This window comes from Diceros bicornis, chromosome 4 (genome assembly GCF_020826845.1).
Source record: "Diceros bicornis minor isolate mBicDic1 chromosome 4, mDicBic1.mat.cur, whole genome shotgun sequence".
Taxonomy (NCBI): domain Eukaryota; kingdom Metazoa; phylum Chordata; class Mammalia; order Perissodactyla; family Rhinocerotidae; genus Diceros; species Diceros bicornis.
The window spans coordinates 64,304,464-64,325,426 of NC_080743.1; the positions used below are offsets into that span (position 1 = coordinate 64,304,464).

General features: G+C 38.6%; 1 pseudogene; it reads left to right on the plus strand.

Annotated features, from left to right (window-relative positions):
- Positions 1 to 1,725: 1,725 nt before the first annotated feature.
- Positions 1,726 to 2,554, plus strand: LOC131401502 (serum amyloid P-component-like; annotated as a pseudogene).
- The last annotated feature ends 18,409 nt before the right edge of the window (positions 2,555 to 20,963 follow it).

Below are 20,963 nucleotides of genomic sequence, written 5' to 3' on the forward strand. Positions count from 1 at the left end.
TTCATCACTATGGCATACAGAAGATGGAATCCTCCCATCTTATGAGGAGAGACTTCATGAAGCAGTTGGCATATGCGATAGACTTCCAAGAACCACTAGAATTTTGAGAAGCACAGATATGTCTGAAAGCTACTTCAGCTACAGAGAAGAGAATGAATCAAAATTTTGAAGGAGAGACCCGGGGCATGTATCCGCAAGTCGAAGAGTTTGAGTATACAATGTGGAAGAAGTAAAACATGACCGATAGATTGGGAAAGAACTGTAAAAGGCTCTAGATTCCAGGATAATTAGTCTGCATCTCATTCAAGATGCAAAAGGTAACCTAAGCTCAACTCCAACTCTAAACCTCACTCAGGCTGTCAGAGGAATGACAATGTGGGGAACTGCTTCCAGGAAGTGGAAATCAGGGTCTGACCAGCTCTGAGGATTAGAATAGGAGGAAAAAAGATTTTGAACTGCAGTTACTGAATCAGGCAAATCTGTCCCAGAAGGTTGGGAGGAAAGATGAAGTAAAAGGGATGAAGTGCTGGCCAAAATGAAGAAAGGGAGTGTTCAGGAAGAGAATAATCACAATAAGATGGAGAGCAGTTTAATAAGATTAAAAGTGGGATAAATAGAATAATATCTAGGTTTAAAGAATTTCACTTTGAAATCTGGAGAAAAGAGTAAGGTTAAGTTATTATAACTCCAATACATGACTGTTTAGTGCCAGGGAGATGGAGGTCACTAGATATAGCCCATCAAAAAAGTCACTCTCTTATCTGTAGAACCTGCATACTGCATGGCACATAATAGATGTTCACAAAAATTGCATATAGTAAACGCATGCATAAATGAATGTCAAGGCAGTATCACCGCAGATGGATATTTAACTTCACCTTGTGTGGATGGAGGCAGAAGAGAACAAAACTGTCAGTCAGATATTGACATCTCTGAGGACAGTGAATGAGGGTCTGGAAAATTAAATCATAGTAAGAAAGGGGAAGGGAAGAGAGGCAGATGAAAGATGTGTCAGAAGAATTCTTCAGAAATCACAGATGGTGTCTGCCATTTTTCTGAATTTCCATAGCAAAGTGCTGACGCATCTTGTTGAATTGATGGCGGTGAGAGTGGATTTTCAGGGTCTACTGCAAAAAGCAGAATCTCAGGATGTCCCATAGACAGAAGACTACTTCACAGAACTATAAAAGGAAGAGAAATCCTTGCACCCACAGCCCACAACAGGTCCAAGCTCAGAGAGACTCTCCATATGGCTCAGGAGCTGCCAGCAGGAAACAGGGTCATTAGAGAGAGGGGCCCTGGAGAGTGGAGTGAGGCCCTCCTGACATGGCCATCTTGGCCCCTCATCTCATCCATAATACTGCAGCTCCACAACAACTCTCTTCCCAGCACCAGAACCTGGGTCATAGAGGGTTGGAGCTCTGGTCGTCCCCTGTATCTAATAAATAACTCCCATTGATTTCCCGGCCTGAGGCCCCACCTCTCCTTCCCCATCAGTAGCTCTGATTGTTGGCACCAGGGGGCAGGCCTGGAAAATCACTCACACATTATTGGTGCTCTCCATCCCCCACTGTTACTCATAGGTGCATATAAACCCTGAATAACCTGAGGTCTAAGATTGTGAATCTCTACAAAAGTGGGTCAGAAGTTGGGTAGATAATCACTGTGCTGTCTATACCCTCATCCTGGTCACCGCTGCTGCTGTAACAGCCCCAGGCCAAGAACATGGACAACCTGCTGCTTTGGGTCTCTGTTCTCGCCAATCTCCCAGAAACCTTTGCTCAGACAGGCTGAAAGTTCAGGGATACATGTGCATGTGTGGTAGAGGAGGTGGAGATGGGAGGGATAGACCATGAGAAGGAAAGACAAGAAGCTGCTGAATACAAGGTTGAATTTATGATTTTTCCTGTTCACGTTTTAGGTGAAGATTATTTTATTCCTTTCTTTCTTTCACAGACATGAGGGGGGAGGTGTTTATTTTTCCTAAAGGATCTAGTAATGCTCATGTGAGCTTGATCACACAGCTGGAGAAACCTCAGCAGAACTTCAGTGTGTGCCTTTGTGCTTACACTCACTTCTCCGTGCCGACAGCCTCTTCTCCTACAGCATCCAGGCCAAGAGCAATGAGATGATCATTTTTAAGCCTGGAATTGGAGGGACAATGTTATCATTGAGGGTGACAAGATTTTCTGCAAAGTCTGTGAGGACTTCCTCACCCTGGTGCACAGCTGTGCCAATTAGTAGTCCTCCTCAGGCTTTGCTGAGCTTTGAGTCAACACAAAGCCTTTGGTGAGAAAGGGGCTGAGGCAGGGTTACTCTCTGGAGCTCATCCCAAGATAGTCCTGGGGCAGGAGCAGGATTCCTATGGAGGAGGATTTGATAAGAGCCAGTCCTTTGTGGGTGACGTTGGAGATTGGTACATCCGAGATTCTGTGCTGTCCCCAGAAGAGATTGGTTTGTACATCAGTGTATCTACATCAAACCCAATATCCTGGACTGGCAGGCATTGAACTATGAAACGCAGGATTATGTGTTCACCAAGCTCCAGAAGTAGAGTTGCAGTTCTCTCCAACCAGACAAAAATAGGGGGAAGGAAAGTTACACACAGGAAAAACCAGCTCTGAAGACAATTACATTTCCTGCCCTAGGGCTATTGCTGTTTCCTTTGAATTTCCTATCTATTGAACTGCTTAATTTACAATAAAAGCATAATGTCTCCTAGCATTTGTTCAGTATTTTTCATGGCCCCAAACACCTTTCATTTGGGGGTCATATTTTTGAGTTTTACTATTATTCAGAAAATGGGGAAAAACCAGTATATAATAAAAACAAAACTTGTAATGAAAAAAAGTAAAGGGTTTAACACTTGATTAGTAGGAGAAGCTTGTAGACTTTGCACTCAAGTGGAAAGTTTATTCTTATTTTACTCACAACTATTTATTTCTATGCCATTCAGTTAAAGGTCTACTAAACTGGATTTCCAGGTCACAGTTAATAGAAACAGAAACATAGAACAGGTCTGGGGTTGTTCTACTCATTAAGAGATATTGTTCCTTCTTCCTCTGTGGCATATTCCACAGACATGTTCTAATAAAATGCAAGCCTGGAAACTAGGAAAGCAGGGCTGTCCAGGGCCACATGGTCCAAGGCAATTCTTCTTCACCTCCAGCAGCCCCTGGAAAATTGTAAAATAATTGATGATCATAACAGTGTCCCAAAGTCATCAAGGAAATATTATGTGCTGAACAATCCTCACGTCACTTTTGCTTAAAACTCTTCTAAAAGATTCCCAGGCACCTAGCATAGAAGCCAAACATTTTGGCATAGAATACAGGATCCTGCAGGATAAGACTATCTGTCTGAAGGCCCTGCATATAAAATGTTCAGCTTACTAACTAGCATATAATAAATGATATCTATTATAATAAATAATAATATTAATATATTATATATGTATATTACTTATTACATTATTATTGTTGTTATTTTTATATAAAATACATAGCACACTATCTTAGTTGGTGCTTAGTAATAGTGAGTTTAAACTCTCTTACCTCCTTTCCCAAACAGGAAAGAGCAAAAGAGGCTGGACTTAGGAGGGAGCCTTGGCTAAGCAGGGCACAGGGGCATTGACCCTTGTTTGTAGAGAAAGGAGTCAGTGAAGATCAGAAAGACAGAATTCAAGATAATTCAGAGTTTTATCCAAAAGAAAAAGAAAAACAGTTAAAACAACCAAAGAGATGACTTGTAAGAGTAGGAGAAAGGCATAGACATAGGCACAGCACAATGGAATGAAAACAGAAGATCCCAGAAATAGATGATCAAGATAGATAGAGAGTTGCCATTTGAGCCTGCAAAGATCTCCTAAGTGTTCAGGAAGAGCTGCTACCTGTGTTTCTTATAGGTCAGTTCCCATGAGCCTCTCCACCAAGTGGTAAGAGAACAGTTAAGAAGACCAAGAAAGTCAGGCAGGTGTTTTGTTGATATGGGAATGTTAGCTTCCCTTTGCTGTCTCCTGATAACCATGTATTTTCTGCTTATGACACATCTTTCTGTAATTTTATATTTGAGTACTAGAAATGAAGACAGATGTGATCCTGTCTATTCTTTTTAATGAACATAATGAGGATAATTTTTTGAAAACATTAAATTAATGTATTTTAGTCTATCCTTTAAAATATCTCCCCTGTACAGCCTTTCTCCTCTGGGACCAAGCTATGTGATATATTGTTCAAGGGCAAGTACACTTTAGTAAGACAAAAAATTTAATGGGCAGATACAAAATTTCCTCTAACAAGACTGTAGTAGATAATGCTGGTGCTCACCAATATCTTGAACTCTTCTCCTTCTTAGAAGACCATACTTCAAAGCCCTCTTGCAGTAAGTCAGGGCCCTGTTACTCATTCATTACCTGTAAGAAGTGCCATGTGTCACTTTCTTGCTGAAGTATTTAAGAGTAGGCATGAGATTTCCATATGTTCACTCTCCTTCACATGGGGAAAATCTGCATCATCCATTCTGGCACAGCTACAAGATGGTGGCACCTCCACGAGCCTGGATCCCTAGGGGTGATGATGACAACAGAGCACCCCAACAGCTTGCAGTGGATATGTACTATATTATGTAGAATCACTGAGATTCCAGTGTTAGTTTATTACTGAAACATAGCCCTACATAGTCTAAGATACCTACTAAAGGCTGGATTAGGGAAGAAGAAGCATATGAATTGGAGAAAATTTGTCCCTTCTGTCCATGAAGGGTTGCGTGAAGATAAAGGCAGACTGAAGAGAAAAGAGGGACTCAGTTACATGTGTGTGTCCTGATCACACTTCTCTGCACTGCCTACATCATCTGTGGAATTGTGCCATCAAAGTGAATTTGGTGATTCAATGTGGTTAGGGAGAGGGGCCTAAAAATTCAGCTTAATTTGTGATCTCTGTTTCCAAATGGGGAGGATGAGACCCAGAACTTTCCATCAGAGAAAAACCAGTGCCTGACAATAGTTAAAGCAGTAAAAATAGACTTTATCCAGGAACTATTGCAATAGAGGAAAAGAGACCTCAGAAGAGAACTGGGCTCAATTCTGAATACAGGATAGACAAGTGGGATTTATAGCCAAGGAGCAGGGTGGGGTCAGGGGATGGAAAATTACTAAGAGAAAACATCAGGGTTAAAGTGTGGTTAAACTGACTTGACAGGATTCTTGCTGAAGGCAGGCCAAGGTGATCAATACCAAGGTTGGGGGGTGATGAATTTGATGAGATGTCAAGGATGATCAGACATTGAAGGTGAAGGATTCTCTCTAAAATGACTTGACAGGATCCTTGCTAAAATTGTCAGGTGATGTAGGCCTGAGAAGGATGGACACTGAAGCCTAAGGCCAAAGCCTAGTTGAGAAGAAGGCTTAGAGGATCCTGACTAAAGTCTGGTCAAGGAGAGAGTCTTTGTCAGTTACTCTTCTTGTTCAAAGAAAAAAGAGACATTCATCTTTCCTTTGAACAATATAAATCCATTCTTGTTCAATCACCTTTTTTTCATTAAGGACCAGCTGAACCATCTGCTGGGACTTGGTAGTGGAGGGTGTTTGTTGAATTGTGCAAGTGGTCATGCATTTAATGAGGCGAGTTTCTATGAAAATAAAGGAAAAACAAAGACTAATAGTTGGAAACCCAGGTTCTGAGTTTGGTGGGCAACCACTAGAGATTTCTAGATGTCGGGCTTGAAGCATCTTTAGGTGGTGAAGTGAGGATGACAGTGGCAATTCAAGATTTCCCGGTTTGCAGTTTGAATATCTTTAGGGATGGCATAGACATCAGTGTCACAGTAGTCATGGTTATTTCTCAGAGCAGAACATGAAAGTGCCCAGCTTCAGCTCACAGGTCTTCTTTAGGTAGTTCCAATAAGGATGTGAGTAGTCAGGTTTTATTTCTCAGTGGTACCAAGTCAGGAGAATGGGAGAAAAAATTGAAATCTTAGTTTGGAGAGTTGGAGCCAGATATTAGAGGAAACTAGAAGAAACGAGAATTTGGTAAAGACTGGAAAAATGTGCAAAATAGCAGGATCTAGTCCAGTTTATAGGCAGATAACAAAACCTCAAAGACAACAAACAGGGCTAGAATCTAATAACCCGCAAGAATAGGTTATAGTTTTCTATTGAAACATAAAATTTCTGATTTGATTCCTGTTTAAAAAATAAGTCTGGCCTCATTAGATTTGGCCTGATTATTTGCATAAATGCAGCAAGAATTATAATTGACCACATAAGCCTTCTTGAGTTTGCTTTGTCGAACTTTTCATAGGAATCTCAAACTAGACCTTTAAAAGTCTATCAGGGCTAGGTAGCCAAGCCAAGAACTCACCACCAGATTTTGCCTTCAGTACCTATAAATGTGGTAATTTCCTCTCTTCTCAAGATCCCCAAAATATCCTAAGTTTCCTGGGCCTGCCAGGAAGTGACCTTCCTTACTCCCTTGTAAGGCTGGGAACCCTGTAAGCCAGGTACCAGACTGATTTTTCCAAGAGGGCATCATAAGCCTTGGCTCCATAAAGTCAACCTTAGCTCGTTAATACCATCTGGTCCTCTGTGATTCTATGCGTCATTTTCGAATATGACATTCCAGTCCAAGCCTTGTTAATATAACCAATGTTTCCTGTTATGTCCTATTATAAGGAGAACAGATTCTTATTGAATTTATGCAAATAATTATATTGCCATGAAAATAAGAATATTCAATAAAGGTTTCCAAACTCTGGGAGGATCAGGCAGGGAGAAAAGATAAATGTTTCATTTTTGTTTATGAAAGCATAATCTACTAATTGGATGAGTATAGATAACTTAAGAGAAAAGAGAAAGGGCTTCTTTATACAGTACTCAGAAAATAGAACATTAAAAGTCAAGCAATGTTCCCAGCCAAAACCATAATCATCCTTTGTCAATTCATTCAGTCCCATGTAATTAATTCCTGTTCCACTTGATCTTAGGTGAACAGTTTTATGAACCTATCAGTTTCTCTATTAGAGTTCTGGAAATCCTTAGTCCAGTGGCATGGTCTCAAAGTTATTTAAACAATGCCATCAGACTTTCCATGGGTTTCTGGGAAGACAAAGCATTCTGGCCTGCAGCTAATCACAAATGCTTTCAGGGAAGAATCAGAAAAACAAAAACTACTTGTAGTATGACAAAAGACTTGAAATGGCCATGGTTAAGATCTGATAAGAGTTCATTTGATAAGAATATTTGGTTGTTTTTGTGACACACAACATTTGAAAATAATTACTAGAATTATGATTAATAACATTATACTGGACATACCACGGACAGAGAGGGTATTGACCAATTTCTAGGAACTTTATACAGTTTTTGAACTATTTATATCAATATTTACCCATACAAATATAACCTATGGAAAGTTAACATCTCTTGTTATTTTATAATGTCTTTTCATACAATCCAATATATCAAATAAACCAAGTTAATTTAACATTTCTCTTTATACAAGGTGAGAAAACAAATCCTTTGAGATTTTCCAGAGGAAAATCTCTGGAAATTTTCCTCTGGGAAAATCTCAAAGTCAGTTTGAAGTAAAAAAAAATTAATTTAGGATTTGATTTTGGGAAGGAAATATTGCCAAAGGTTAAAAAATCTTTAGCTCTTTTAAAAGTTATAAGACTTGGTACTCTTAAATAATCAAGGACAAGATAAGGTTAACATAAAGCACAGGAAATTATTCTGATAAGACACAGAATCTCTGCTTCCTAGGTGAATTATTTAAAAAGTAAAGAAAAATATTTTACAATCTATTAAGAACAGACCAATAATCCAAGAAAACATTATCATTTTAACAGACAGAAAACCAGATTCTAGTTTTGTGTCAATATACTTTTGAGCTCTTTAAAAAAAAAAAAAAAAAAACCTTATAAATAAATTCATTCAATCTTAGCCAGCTTAACCACACATAAAATTACTTTTCCTCAAAACCTTCTACAACTTTCTATATCCATTCAGGTTTTTTTCCTATATTTTCCTCTTTCTCATTCTGGAACAACCAGTTACTTTACTTCAGGTCAAAATTACTCTCTTTTTTCCTTAACGAAAACACATCCTTCTTACCTTGCATACTTTTCCTTATCAAAAACACATCGTACTTTTCATGTATATTTTGCCTACAAAGTTGTTTCCCTTATTATTTTTGGTAGTTTTATTTTCATATATTGATTATAATTTTTTAACCATTAGTAATCTTTCTTTTACGGAGAAAACTAGGAAGTAGACAACTGTGGATTGTTTGTCACATACCAGCATTTGGTGGTAGGCTATCAAATTTTTTTAATATCCCATCTCACAATATTATAGGTACATGCTTCTTCATATTTTTCAATATAGCAAAAAGAAACTGTTTATTAACAAACTCAAATATATTTAGCTTCTCTACACCATATAAAATTAAGAAGCCAAAAGTATATAAACTTAAATTTATGTTCAGTAATGATGTTTCAGCAGTTTATCTTACTTAGAAATGATTGAGATGTTTAATGAATATCTACTACTTCACTTAACATAACTCTAAGGTTGTAAGTTACCCAAAAGATTTTGGATACTATTCTTAGGCAGACATATCATTAAACAGAGATAGCCATCATCTCAAGTTATTTCCCTCTTAACTATTGTTATAGCACATACATATTAGGCGAGTATCGGCCAAAAAAAAAAAAAAAACCAAAACCGAAAACACAGTTAAATTTTGGGGGTCTTGTATTTTACTGCTGTGCTTGATTTACATGAAGTAATGGACATCAAGCAACTCATTTTTACTGCGTCTTTACTTATACATTTGTTTTTAGATTGAATTTATAGTTTTTATAGTCTTAAACCTCCAGTGGATATAATATTACCTTATTTGACTAGTAAACCCAAGTAGAATAAAATCTGTCGATGGACTGTCATCTGGAGCACTGGTTCCGGAGTTGGACTCACCAATGGATCTTCAATCAATCAGAGAGGAATGAAGACAAAGTCTTCAAAGGTGTACAGTTAAGGTCCTAGGTGAGAGGTCCAGGGGTTCAGTGATGAATCCGATCCTATTTGAGCCACAGCTCCATAACTGTCAAAGAAAATTCAGCACCAGACAGTAGTTTAAGCAGTAAAAATAGATCTTATTCAGGAACTATTACAATAGGGAAAAAGAGACCTCAGCATAGAACTGGACTCAATTCCAAGTACAGCATGAGAAAGTGGGGCTTTATAATCAAGGAGCAGGGTGGGGATCAGTGGATGGAAAATTACTACAAGCAAACATTAGGGGTAAGTGGAGATTCTGGTTAAACAGACTTGACAGGATTCTTGCTGAAGGCAGACCAGGGTGAGCAGATATCAAGGGTGAGGGATGAGGAATTTTATCAGGAATTTTATTGAGTGATCAAACATCAAGGGTGGGGGATTCTTTCAAAATTGATTTAGCAGGATTCTTGCTAAAACTGGGTGATGCAAGCCTGACAAGAATGGACACTGAAGCCCAACGTCAAGTCCTAGTTGAGAAGGTGGCTTAGAGGAACGTGACTAAAGTCTGGTCAACGAGAGAGTCTTTGTCACCCAAGACCCTGAAAGAAGTCCAGAAGGCAGGTAAGCTAAAAGTCAGTAAACCTTCTGGGACCCACACGAGAGACAGAAAAAGGACATCAAGGGGAACTGAAGACTTTTTGCAAACATTCCATTTTCTACCCCTGGTCACTAACCCTGGGAAGTACAGGGAAGAGGACGAAAACAGGAAACATTGTTCAATTACCCCAAAAGACTATCATCTAAAGGGATGACTTAGATTATCAGTTCAGACTAAGTTTTAAACTAAATAGAACAGTTTCTCCCTGTTATCTACTGAGTAATGGCTCATGCAGGAGACCAGAGAGCTATAAGTGTGAGTAAATTACTCCGCCCCACTGCGCATATATTCCCATTGGGAACCTGTGGAATGTGTGTTGAAAAGGAATTTTTGAAATGGTAAAGGCTGTGTTTTTTTTACAGACCCCTCTTCTGTGAAACATGGAGAAGTTCTCAGGGCTGGTCATAGAATTTTGAATCACATAATCATCTTACTCATTCATTTGTCTAATCAACTTATATTTGTTTCACATCTACTGTGTGCCACACCCTATATTAGGAACAGGAGATACAAAGCTAAGAAAAACAGAGAGAATAACTTCCCAAGGAGTTTTGTGAGTGGAACAAATTCCTCCAAGTCAACAATTAGCCAATGTACTAAAACAATGGCTTCTGAATTTTGACTTTTCTCCAATCACCAGTCAATGCTATACCTTTTCTCCCAATCTCTCTGTCTGGAGAAGAGATAAACCTTTTTCAGAAATGTTGATTCTCGTTGGTAACGTCTATAAATCACCATAGTAATAGTTTTTCTCAGCAAACCTAATGGTGTTAATTGAAATGAAATTTCTGGTGATCTTCCCTGGGTACTTTTATAACTGTCAGATACATTGGCAATGGCAGCAAAGGAGGAAAAAAATCTCCACTGGGGAAAACACTTGTGCCATTAAAAATCCACCAGAAAAATGGAAGGATATGGACAGCACAGAAGCCCAGAAATATAACTGGAGAAAGACATCAGAGTCAGAGATCATGATAATTTCTTACCCTTCTGGTTGTCCTAGGGGCAGTAAAGACCTAAAAAACAATAGATATACTCAGTGTCCTATGACAAATGCCCAATAGGCACAGCCATAATTATTAACTTCAAAGTCCTTTTTTCGGTCAGCTGCAATCATGGAGGGATCTACTAACTATATAGGGCTCAACCTGGCTCCAAAATAAGCTCCTCCTGTGCAGCCCACTAAGGAATTTTCCCAGATAAAAGCACATGCAATAATACTACAACCCATACCACTCTATCCAAAATTTACTTAGGTAAATTCAGTGTACTTCCCTGGGCTTAGTGTAAGTACTAGTCTACTTGAGCCTATGTAAAATTTAGCTTCAGAGTGCATTGGGATGAGAATAAGGGAAAGATTTGGCCTCAAAATTCTAATTGGTAGTTCCTCTTGAAGTGTGAGACTGAATCTTCTGGATGGTCCAAAGGGACGCCCAGTGCTGGCTTGGAAAGAGAAATCAGATCTGAATGACTTTTAACCATTGATTTGAGAAAGTTAATAGTTCATTGGGTTACAAATTGGCTTCATTTGGGCTTCAGAGTTTTCCAATACTCTCTAAGGCTATGCATCCTAGGTTGTACCACGTAAAATTATTTCTATTTTCAGTTAAAATGATCAACTATCAACAATTTCAAGTGATTCAACCTAATAGATTCTCAGAGGAACAATGTCACAGTTGGGGCAGTACAGTGTTTACATTTGGAAAAATACAACTATAGGAGTCTGGGCTGGCTAATATATTGCAGCTGATGTATCGCATGAGGCCTGTGAGCTACAAAAGGCCCATTCAGCTATGCCAGCACTAAATAAATGCCCTCCAGTAGAAACAGAATATACTGCAGCAATGTCTTCCATCAATGTGGCGTCTTGGGTACCATTTTCCCCATCCCACAATCATGGACTGACAGGAGAAAGTATTCATAAAGAGAGAGAGAGAGAGGAAGAAGGGAGGAAGAGAAGGAGGGAGAGGGAAAAGAAGGAAAAGGAGGAAGAAAGAGAGATAGGGGAAAGATGTTATATAAATTGAGTGCTTTCAACTGCCAATAGCTGAACTCTTTGTGGATTAACAGTGGCTTAAACTAACAAAGATATTTTTTGCTGTCTCTCATACTAAGAAGTTCAGAGTAAGTGATCCAGGGTGGTGCATTTTTAAGTTTTCCTTCCAAAACATGTTGGCTCTAACCTCGTAGGTCACAAAATAGCTTCTGCAGCTTAGCATCATGTTCATGCTCAAGGCAGGAAGAAAGGGAGACAGCACCAGAAATATCTGTCCTATTTTTCAGAAAAGCAAAAGTTCCTCTAGAAGCCCTCCACCCCACCTCACTCCATATAGAAATCTGTTACCTCTCATTGGCCCATAACTGTGTTATGTGGACACGTATATGAAAAAAGATGCCAGAATAGTGGGTACTTGGTGGTGAGCAAGGTTGTGGCAATGTTTAGTTTTCCTGAAGCAGCATCCCAGGATCCAGTGACCAGCTTCATGGGCTTCAAGAGACAGTTGTGGTAGTAGTGGCAGGAAGCAAACTGTGTTTTCCAGTGTCTGGCCAGTAGCTATGCTGCTGCTATGAGGCCTTTGCCTCATTGATCAGCAGCATCAATGGCTTTCTGGACCCTGGATCACTATCAGAGTGGTCCCCTGATCCCTCACCTTCCTGACTTTTGCAGAGACAGAAGGACTCCTGGCAGGCCAGTTCAACAATCTTGTTCTGGGAGTCATTTCTAGAGGCACGGGCTAGAGCCTGCTCCTGCAGTCCTCCACAATTTCTTAAACACTCAATTACTTCTTTTAAATATCTCTCTGTTTATGGCTTCTGCAACAAGAGTCCTAACTGATGCACAAGCCACTGTTCCTGCCACAGATAGTGAGATGGAAAGCCAGCTCTGCGGGGCCTCAGCCTCTGCCCAGGCCTGTCAAGAAGAAACTAACAAGAATTAATTTCCTTAGCTACCCTGAGCTTCCACGAGAGAACATATATTTACTCTCCAAGCACAGCTTTAATAACAAAGATCTGAATCTTTGTAAGAGTCCGTGGTTATGATGTTCTTTCTTTCCTGAACAAATGATACTTCTTTTGCATCCTCAGGTTTTGGATTTCCCTCTGTTTTTCTTTTCTTTCTCTGGTATAAAATGACTTCAGGCCTAACACTCTGACGCATGGATACATCACAGGGGTTACAGCCTCTGGAACTTATACTCATTTTTGCAAGCTGTTTCTCTATAAAACACAATTTATTTGGAATTTATTAATAGATCTCTCCTTTCACAGAGTTGCCTTTAAAGCATAGAGATTGTGAAGATAGAGAGATATATAAGGATTCTTTGCTGCAACTGTGTATTGACCGTAGTCAATTGTGGCTGGGCCATGAAGCAAGCACCTGACCTGATCCTCAAAACCACCAGAACACAAGGTCCCCAAGGTGAGGGAATGTATATATTTATCACTGTGTGCTCAGTACCTAGAACAGAGTCTGAGACATATTGGGAGCTTAATTAATGTTGAATTAATAAATGTATATTGACACTTTAAAAACCACTCCCCACCCAGACTCCAATCTCATTTAGTCATCAGGCAAAGTTATTGGAAATGATGCTACCCTTACTCACTTATGTCTGCATGCTGTCTTTGATCCTCTTACTTGATGTACATGGTTTGCTCTGGATAGGGTTATCAGCATATGAAGAAAGCAAAGACTGTGGCCCCAAGACCCATAGGGGCTCATTTTGGCTCTGGGATCCACTACTTCCCAGGGTCAGTCTCTGACCTCACTGAATAAAGCCCTAAATTTCACTACTAAAACTGCATTGGATTGGTCTCCTAGCCCCAAACATAGGCAGATCAAGGTATAGATTATCTAGGCAATTTCCCAGATTACCAACTCTAAATGGAACTTAAATAGCACTAAAATATGATGAGATGGACAGAAGTATAATATTTTAAAAATTAGATTTGGAGAAATATTTTGGAAGTCGATTGAGGGATGTGTGTGTGTGTGCGTGTGTGTGTGATATATAGGAGGGTAAGACTGCCAAGGAATATTCTTAAGTAATAATACATATTCTCTAAATATCTGTATTAGTAGCTTAAAACACAAACATTTATTATCTCACACAGTTTCTGAGGGTCAGGATCCAGGATCAGCTTAGCTGGGTGATTTTGGGCCAAGGTCTCTCATGAGGTTGCAAACAAGACATCATCCAGGACTACAGCCATCTGAAGGCCTTTTGGCACTGGTGGATCCACTTCTAAGATGGTTCACTTACATAGTTGTTAGCAGATGCCTAAGTTCCTTGCCGGCTCCTGGCAGAAGGCTTCAGTTCCTCATCAGTTCCTGGGTGTCCTCACAAGAGTGATCCAAGAGCAGGTGAGAGAGCCAGCAGGGAGCTGCAGTGTTCCTTATGGCTCAGTCTCTGAAGTCACACATTGACACTTACACTTTTTTCTACTCATTAGAAGCAAGTCACTAAATCTAGTCCACACTCAAGGGAAAGGGATTAAGTTCCAACTCCTGAAGGGGGGCAGATCAAAGAAGTTTTGGACATTGTGAAACAACAACTGTCTTCTAAGGGAGGTGGATATGGTTAACTACAGGGTGTTTGCTAAATTCAATATGCAATTTTAGAGCCATGGATGAAATGCTCAGAAAATTGGAAAAAGTTTGCCCTCCTCATTCCTCCTCAAGAGCACCTAAATTTTCCTCTAAATAAATGTTTGACAACTATTTAAAGAATGCTTCTCAGCTTGTGAAAGAAAGCATACAAAGATTCACAGATAAGGCAATTGGACAGCTCAAGCCCCCTCTTCCTGTCTCACATAAGGGGAGAAAAAAAATATAAGAAATTTTTCTGAAGGTCACAGCCCACAAAACAGAGATTTAATCATAAGATTATAGAACACCTCTCCTCTCCAAAATCTTACCACCACATCACAGAGACCCAGTATAACAGTGGATTATAAGTGAGAGAGCTGCAAGACATGGATTTTATTTAAGAAGGAGTTTCTAAGGAAACCCAAAGAAAACAGGGAGACAAAAACAAGGACACTGGAGGAAATTGATGCCTACAGCTATAACAAACAGTAAGCAGCCTCACTCTTAGCCAGATAGACACATCTGAAACCTCACACTAAAGGCCTACTTACTTCAGTTCCTATTATCTAATATATATTTGTCCAGATTACAAGAAGAAATTATAAGGTGTGATAAAAGAAAGGGTAAAAAAGTCTGAAGAAACAAAGTAAGCATCAGAACCAGACACAGTTATGGCAAGGATTTTGGAATTAACAGACTGGAAATTTAAAATAACTATGATTAATATGCTAAGGGTTCTAATGAAAAAGTGGACAACATGCATGAACAGATGGGTACTGTAAGCAGAGGGATGTAAACATTAGGGAAAAAATCAAAGGAAAATGTTAAAAATCAAAAGTGCTTTAACAGAAATGAAGAATGCTTTTGACAGACTCATCAGTAGATTGGACATGGTCAAGGAAAGAATCAGTGAGCTTGACGATCTGTGAATAGAAACTCCCCAAATTCCTCAAAGTTCAAAAAGAAAAAAATGAAAATAGGCAAAACAGAATATCCAAGAACTGTGGGACAATTACAAAAGGTATAACTCACATAATGAGAATACCAGAAAGAGATGAGTGAAAGGAGAAATATTTGAAGTAATAATGACTGAGACTTTTCCAAAATTAATGACAGACACCAAACCACAGATCCAGGAAATGCAGGAAACACGAAAAAAAAATAAATACCAAAAAATCTACACCTATGCATATTATATTTAAACTGCAGAATATCGAAGGCAAAGAGAAAAATCTTCAAAGAATCCAAAGGGGAGAAAAAATTCCTTACCTATAGGAAAACAAAGATAAGACTTACATTGCACTTCACTTCAGAAACCATGCAATTGAGAAGAGACTAGAGTAACATATTTAAAGTGACGGAAAGAAACAACACACCACCAACCTAGAATTCTGTATCCAGTGAAATTATCCTTCAAAAGTGAAGGAGAAATAAAGACTTCCTCAGACAAACAAAAACTAAGGGAATTTGTCATCAGTAGACCTACCTTGAAAGAAAAGCTAAAAGAATTTCTTCAAAAAGAAGGAGAATTACTTAGGTCAGAAACTCATGTCTACATAAAGAAAGGAGAACAATAAAGAAGAAATAAATAAAGGTAGAATAAAATCTTTTATTTTTTTATTCTTAATAGATCTAACAGATAACTGTTTCTTCAGTACAATAATAGTAACAATGCATTGAGTGGTTATAGCTTATGGATAGGTGAAATGAATGGCAGCAATGTTATAAGGAACTTGAGGAAGGAAATTGAGAATAGTCAGTTAAAAGGACCCATACTACCCATGAAATGGTACAGTGTTATTTGAAAGTGGACTTAGATTATTTGTAAATGAATATTGCAAACTGTAGGATAACCACTAAAAATATTTTTAAAAGAAGTATAATTGATATGCTGAGAGAAGAGAAATGTAATCAAATAAAATGCTCAATCAAAACAAAAGAAGGCAGAAAAAGAAAGGAAGATTTAAAAAGAACCAAAAACAAGTACAATGAATAAAAAATAGTTACAAATATGGTAGATATTAATCCAATTATATCAATAATCACTTTATTTATTTATTTATTTTGTGAGGAAGATCAGCCCTGAGCTAATATCCATACTAGTCCTCCTCTTTTTGCTGAGGAAGACCAGCTCTGAGCTAACATCTACTGCCAATCCTCCTCCTTTTTTTCCCCAAAGCCCCAGTAGATAGTTGTATGTCATAGTTGCACATCCTTCTAGTTGCTGTATGTGGGATGCGGCCTCAGCATGGCTGGAGAAGTGGTGCATCAGTGCGCGCCCAGGATCCAAACCTGGGTTGCCAGTAGCGGAGTATGCGCACTTAACCACTAAGCCACGGGGCTGGCCCCACAATAATCACTTTAAATGTGAATGGTCTAAATATACCAATTAAGAGACAGAGACTGTCAGAGTTGCTTAAAAAAACAAGATCAACCATATGTTGTCTACAAAATGCCAACTATAAACAGACAGATTAAAAGTAAAGGGATGGAGAAAGATATACCACGCTAACAATAATCAAAAGAAAGCTGGAATAGCTATATTAACTTCAGACAACGCAGACTTCAAAGCAACGAAAATTAACAAGGATTAAGAGAGGCATTACATAATGATAAAGGGGCTGATTCTCCAAGAAGATATAACAACCCTTAATGTGTTATATGCCTAATAACAGAGCATCAAAATACATGAGGCAAAAACTGTTAGAACTGAAGAAAGAAAGAGACAAATCTACTCTTAAACATCCTCATCAGTAACTGATAGATCCAGCAGATAGAAAATCAGGAAGGGCATAGTTGAACTGAAGAGCACCATGAATCAACTGGATCTAATTGACATTTATAGAATACTTCATCCAAGAACAGCCAAATAAACATTCTTTTCAAATTCACATTCACCAAGACACACCACATTCTGTCACACAATGTGGTGTCACACAAATTTAAAAGAAAAAAATCATACAAAGTATGTTCTCTTCTGGTATTTTTGTAGTTTAGTGGTTAGCACAAAGTATGCTCTCAGATCACAATGGAATTAAACTAGAAATCAATAATAGAAAGATAGCTGGAAAACCCCAAAATATATGGAGAGCAAACAACATGCTTCTAAATAACACGTAGGTCAAAGAAGAACTCTCAAGGGAAATTTTAAAAATTATGAAAATACAACTTATCAGAATTTGTAGGGTGCAGTAAAAGCAGTACTTATAGGGAAATTTGTAGCATTGAACGCATATATTAGAAAAGAATAAAGATCCAAAATCAATAACCTAAGCTTCCACCTTAGGAAACTAGAGAAAGAAAGAAAGCAAATAGAAGAAAAGAAATAATAAAAATTACAGCAGTGGGGCTGGCCCTGTGGCCTAGTGGTTAAGTTTAGCATGCTCCACTTCAGCAGCCCAGGTTTGGATCCCAGGTACAGACCTACACCACTCATTGGCAGCCATGCTGTGGCGGTGACCCACATATAAAATAGAGGAAGACTGTCACAGATGTTAGCTCAGGGTGAATCTTCCTTAAGCAAAGAGAGGAAGATTGGCAACAGATGTTTGCTCAGGGCAAATCTTCCTCAGCAAAGAAAAAAGAAAAAAAAAATTACAGCAGAAATCAATGAAGTTGAAAACAGGAAAACAATAGAGAAAATCAGTGAAACCAAAGGCTGGTTCTTTGAAAAGATCAACAAAATTGATAAATCTCTAGACAGGCTAACCAAGAAAAAAAGAGAGATGTCACAAATTACTAATATCAGAAATGAAAGATGGACCATCTCTACTGATTTTGTGAACACTAAAAGGATAATAAAGAAATATTATAAAGAACTCTGTGCCCACAAATATAGTTACTTAGAAGAAATCAACAAATTCATTGAAAGACACAATCTAACAAAACTGACACAAGGAGAAATATATCATCTGAATAGGCCTATACCTACTAAAGAAATTGAGTTGATAATTAATAACCTTCCAAAAAAGAAAGCACCAGGCCCAGATGGCTTCACTGGCGAATTCCATCAAACATTTAAGGAAGAAATGACATCAATTACCTACCAGCTCTTCCAGAAAATAGTAGAGGGAATACTCCCTAACTCATTCTTGAGGATGACATTATTCTAATCCCAAAATCATATAAAGATGTTACAGGAAAGGAAAACTACAGATCGATATCTCTCATATACAGATTCAAAAATCCTCAATGAAATATTAGCAAGTCAAATACAACAAAGTATTAAAAGAATTGTACACCACCAAAGTAGGAAAGCAAAGTTTATTTCATGTAGTAGAAGATATGTTTAATGACATTTTCCTAAACATTAATTCTAAGAATAAAATTATCATGAACCTATTTAAAACTAAGCACAGAAAATTCACTTAGCTTTACTCTAAAGATAACAGAATTCTATGGCAGAAACAGCTGTCTCACCCTCCACCAATGATTTGTGCCCCCTTTCTAGAGTGTAGCATGGTTTCTGGGAAACAGCTGCCCAGCTCAAAACTACATTTCCCAGCCTCCTTGCTTCTACGTGTGGCCACAGGAATAACTCCTGCCAAATAGAATGCATGCAGAAATGACAGGTACTACTTCCAGACTATCATGCTTAAGAAGCAGGTGAGGCTTTCTCATTGCCTTTCTCCATCTTCACCGGGAGGCAGAAAATCCAGCACAAGACTTTGAAGACCTATGGGTATCAGAACCAAACCACGTAGGGGCCTCAAATCATGATTTGTAGGAGAGCCTCTTGCCAACCAAGAACGTGCAGTTACATTTCAATGAGCCAGAAATAAATTTCTACCATGAAATTTTGTAGTAAGTCTGCTACAGCAGCAAGTGTTATACTTTGATACTGTTGTTTTCTGTTCTCAAATTTTTAAGTCTTGCTTCTTTGTTTGCTTCTTGCAAAGCAAAACTCCAAGGTCCCTAGAACAGAGCCTTCTTTGCACAAGTAGGTGATCAATAAATGTGTTAAACACATGTAAGTTTCTTAGAGTTCAGAAATCTATTGCTTCTTTAGCAACTATTTTTCAAAATTCAAAAATACATTCACTTGACACATATGTTAATGTGTGACAGATCTATGAAGATTGATCTAATAAAAAATGATATAAACTTTGAAAACACTGCCCTTCTTGTTCCCTTCCTCTCCCCACACCAGATCTCCTTCTGCTGCTGCCATGAGACTCTGTCTTCAGGAAAGTCATGGTGGTTGACTCTTAAGGAAACTTATGCTTCTCAAATTGTCTGAAATCTCTAGCTTATTTTTATTAATACGTATCTCAACTTAAAAGCCACTTCCTCAGGGCGGCTATTTCTTACCACCCATTGGCTACTTGGTTTCCCAAAACATTAACCTTAGACTACTTTCCCTGTCTCTCATGTACAGATTTTTACAGAGAAAATGGAATATGAAAAGTAAAAAAGTGTCAGGAGTCATGGCATGTTCTAGAAACAACAAGCACTTGATCAAAGATATATGAGATAATTCATTGGGGAATGAAGTCTTATAAGTTGTAACACAGCCTCTCAGTTAGTGTCCTTGACTTGTCTTACTCCTGCCACAGTTATTTATTTTACGTGCACCTCTCATCAGTTCCCTCTTCTGTCTAAAAACCTTCAAAAATATTCCCACACTAACAAGGATAAAGTCCAAAGTGCTTTACATAGCTTAAAATATTCCATAATTTCTCCATCATCTGCATGTTCCTGAACACAGCTGGATTGCACAATGGCTTCCTGTACCCTCCAAATGTTTACAATACCCTCTTTTTCTCTGTCAAAAAGCATATTTTTATTCATCTTCCCAGACCCAGTTCAAACATTGCCTCCTGTACAAAGCCCACCTCCAGCCCACTCTCCATCTCCATAGTGAGAGTTAGGACCCTTTAATCACTGTATTTGCAGCACTCTACAATGCACCCTTTACTGCCCCTATTATACTGTCATGTAAGGAAGAGTAATTAGACTGTTATCTTTCCAAGAAGGACCTGTGGTGACTTATCTCTGCATCCCTACTGCCAAACCCAGTGTCTGGCACTTACAGAGTGAGCAATATGTATCTATTGAAAAAGTCATTATGGTAAAAATGGAATTAGCAAAATCACAAAATGAAAACACAACAACCCAGGGAATAGCAATGTGAGGAGCTCAGCAAAACCTTTTACTTGAATAAATGTCTATTCAACTAGTCAAAATTGTCAAAGACAATCATTTAAAGTCTCTGAAGATTGACCAAAGAGCTTACAACAGATTGAGAAGTATTTATTGAACAAAATCTATGGAAACTTGACAAGAACAAAGTTGATAAGAACAGTGGGAGGCTGTGGCACTTAATAGTGCCTGCACCCCCTCCCCCCAGCTCTGTGTTGTGGAAGAGCTGTTGTAGGTAGATTTGCCAGGTAGGGAACATCAGCAGATTGCATCTCCTTCAGCTCAGTGTTGCATAAGATCTGTTCTGGCAGAGTAACAGCAGTGCCCATTCCCCCATCCCCAACTCCTGTTCCATGGGGAAGTTCTAGGTGAGTCAGCAAGTGAAGAGCAAGTCATTCCCACTCCATAATCTGATCTCCTGCTCCATTCCACAGAGGTTCTGCCAGAAAGTAATCACAAGTTCTGACCTATCAGTGGCTAACCAGTGAGGTATGCTGATCAAAGGGTAACCACTAAAAAGTCAGCCTTAAAGAAAAAAAGTGGAAAAAAATCTGAGCAAAGATACCAGAGGCTTC